Source organism: Bison bison, unplaced genomic scaffold (genome assembly GCF_000754665.1).
Source record: "Bison bison bison isolate TAMUID 2011002044 unplaced genomic scaffold, Bison_UMD1.0 scf7180017864460, whole genome shotgun sequence".
Lineage (NCBI taxonomy): Eukaryota > Metazoa > Chordata > Mammalia > Artiodactyla > Bovidae > Bison > Bison bison.
In genome coordinates, this window is record NW_011495022.1 from 4,088,650 (window position 1) to 4,092,158 (window position 3,509).

Here is a 3,509-nt window from a genome sequence, read left to right on the forward strand (position 1 = left end):
TTTTTTTTGCCATTGGCTGCCCCTTGGGGACAGAGTGTCAGAGTGTCAAAGTGAAACCCTGGGATGTAGCATGCATGTGGGTTTTTGCTCTGAAGCAATCCTTCTCAAACTATGTGTGGTGAAAAATCTGTTTCTTTTTTCATTTCCAGTCTGTTACAGCCTAATATTTTATAAAATGCAATAGAAATAACTTAAAATGGAATAAAAATCAATGTACACAAAATTCAAGTCCCATTTTTTAATTAGATTCGACAGAAATAAACTTAAGCTGCCACATGGTTGCCAACAGTTCTAAACGCTGTGCTGTGCTCAGTCACTTCAGTCGTGTCTGACTCTCTGTGACACATGGGCTGTAGCCTTCCAGCCTCCTCTGTCCATGGGATTCTCCAGGAAAAAATACTGGAGTGGGTTGCCATACCCTCCTCCAGAAGATCTTCCCAACCCAGGATCGAACCCACGTCTCCTGCATCTCCTGCATTGCAGGCGAGTTCTTTACTGTGAGCCCCCAAGGAAGCCCAGCAGTTCTAAATGCTTCCTCTCAACTCTGTTCTCATCTCATCTCCAAACAGTAACTAACACATCCCTGACAGTAGGCCTCACTTTGAGCAGCAACCTCACAAAGAACAATGAGGATCCCCAAAGTCTGTCACATCCCTACTGCTTTCCTTCTGTAATGCTCAAAGGGCTCTCATCAAAACAGGCTTTAGGCCGGGTCAGCAGGCTTCAGGCCCCACCTTTATTGGCGTGAAGCTGGTGTCCAGGGGGTAACTGAGACATTACAGGAAAAAGCCACTTCTGCCGGGCACTGGCCATTGTCTCAGTTGGGAATTTCCACACAGCTAAGCGGTGGGCTGTTTAGTATGAATGCACAGGTGTGGAGACAGCCTGTGATAGACAGCTTTATGGCAAATAAACACAGTGTATGATATACTGTAATCAACTATATAAACAACTTTAAAATTGTCTTTACTTCATATTTCCAGCATTTGCTTTTGTTAATCGTATGTCTTCTTGACAGCAATTAAATAACCTTGAGAGGAAATGTACACCTGCTGTCTCCCCTGGGGAAACTACATCTCTTTTGTGAATGACATAAGTTCTCCATAAAACATAAGCAAAGATAGGAGAATTGAATTTGGAGATATGTCTCCTTCCTCTCTTGTTTTATCTCTAGTTGAATTGGAGGGCAGTTTAATATAGCTAAGCTTTTCCCAGGTCCCTATGCTGGCGTTCTTTCAAACCCCACTATTTCCCAGACGGCCAAACTGGAGACCCTAGCTAATGACGTTCTGACAGGTATCAATTAGTGGGGAAGATGTCACGACTGCCTCGCTTGGCCTGTACTTTCACCCTCCCTGACTTCTGGGCCATGGTGCTCTCAATACTTCCTGATTTCTGCAGCCCACCTCATCTACTTTCCATGAACACTATACTGGTCCTGTTTTCCTTAAAACAGAACATAACAACGTTTCCTTTGCTTGAGACAGGTTCCAAACAAGCCCCATTCATTAGGATCGGTGAAGTAAAAGTCAATTTTAATAGACAGGTGTCCCCACTCTCAAGATGGGGTGGCGGGAGAGTGGCTGCTGCTGGGAGGGCCAGGTGGGTGCTCAGGGCTCAGTGCAGGCTGCTCACAGCTGCACCTCTGGTGAATTGAGCTTCAGCTCCAGGCTGGTTGGACAAGCAACATTTGGGGTGAGTGGCCTGGGGCATGGCGTGCTTCTGGAGACACTGGAAGGGTGAGCAGCTGCCCCAGTACCAGTGTGTCATGCACAATAACCACCCCCTGGCTTCAGCTATGTGGATTCAGGGTGACGGCTCACCACACCTTCTTCCACCAGAAGTGGGCTCGCCTCTTCCAGGCTCCATATATAGTCTTTTTTTTTTTTTTAATAGTTTTCATTTATTTATTTTGGGCTATCTAGATCTTTGTTGCTGCAATGGCTTTCTATAGGTGAGGCGAGCAGGGGCTGCTCTCTAGTTGCGGGACAGGGGCTTCTCATGCAGTGGCTTCTCTTGTTCTGGAGCACAGGCTCTAGGGCACGCAGGCTGCAGTAGATGTGGCATGTGGTCTCAGTAGTCATGGCTCCCGGGCTGTAGAGCACAGGTTCAATAATTGTAACACATGGGTTTAGCTGTTCTGTGGCATGTGTGAGCATCCTGGATCAGGGATCAAACCCAAGTCTCCTGCACTGGCTGGTGGATTCTTTACCTCTGAGCCACCAGGGAAGCCCCATATACAGTTCTGACCACAAAACATCACCAAGGCTTCAAAAACTGGCTGAGTCCTTTGTCTTAGAGCTAGAACTTGGAGAACCTGAGCCTCCATTGTGTTTTGTGAGTTGAGTTGGGAGCAGCTGTCCTGAAGAGGAGCATGCAGGTATGGACTGCATCACACTCTTACAATGGTTCCATCCACTCTACCTACTTTTAAGAAAAATGGCTTCAAAATGACAGCATTTTTCAGTGTGAGAACAATGCCAGAGTTGTATGACCTGGTTAACAGGTAGAAACCTGACCTGATTCGGTCTGATGGAGAGTAAGCATGTTCTGATACCTACAGGAATTCTACAGATTTTCTTTCTTGGCTCTACAGTGATAGCCCTGTCAAGGGTAAAGTTGTAGTAACTGACGATGGGGTCAGAAATATCATGGAGGATACTGCGGGGATCAAGGTAAATTCAGACCAGGGAGGTTGCTAGATCACAAGTAGGAGATGTGCACCACAATGGACAAGGCACCCAGGACTGTCACCGGTACATGGGACATCACAAGTGAATCCAAAATCATTCCCGAACTGGTTCAGACATGAGTTTGGGAGGTAACTATCTTCTCAACATTGGACAGCTAAAGATGTACTAATAGTTATCTCTTCCAAGGCAGGCATCTTGCTGCTGGGAAGTGGCTGAACATAATGGGGAGGCTATCTGTGTATCTAAATCATGGAGGGTGCAATGGGAAAAGAACAAGGTAATTGTAAGATATACCTTAAAAAGATCAGCTATTTATATCATTTTACTGCACTGGTGAAAAAATAGAGCCTTAAACTTTCAATCCCCCATAACTCTTCAACTACAAAGGTAAGGATGCTGGGATCCAGGAAGCTCTGAAGTGTGCTCCACAAATCCGGGAAAAGATCCCCTCTTTCTTTGAGCTCACCCTCTGCTCTCCCAGTTGAGTCGACCTGGACTATAAAGCTGACACGAGTGGAGTGATCATTGGGGTTCAAGAGGAAAGGGTCACTCTCTGCTGCTTACTGCTTTAATTTTCCTTGTATAGTATCATCATTATAATAAACTAACTACTCCATCCAAAGATGACTTTTGCAACATATTTTAGTCAAAGGTACTGAGTGCATTATATCAATGACTCAGTGGACCAAGGAGCTGAGCTCCATTGCAAGCATACTTCACTCTGGACAGCAAAAGAAAGGGCTGAATAATTAAGCTCGGGGTTTCATTCATTCCTACCTTTGGAAATTATCTATAATGGAAGCCTCCCTCCATTCT

General features: G+C 45.5%; 1 pseudogene; it reads left to right on the forward strand.

Annotated features, from left to right (window-relative positions):
* The first annotated feature begins 1,711 nt into the window (after nucleotides 1-1,711).
* On the forward strand, nucleotides 1,712-3,030 carry LOC105002955 (annotated as a pseudogene).
* The last annotated feature ends 479 nt before the right edge of the window (nucleotides 3,031-3,509 follow it).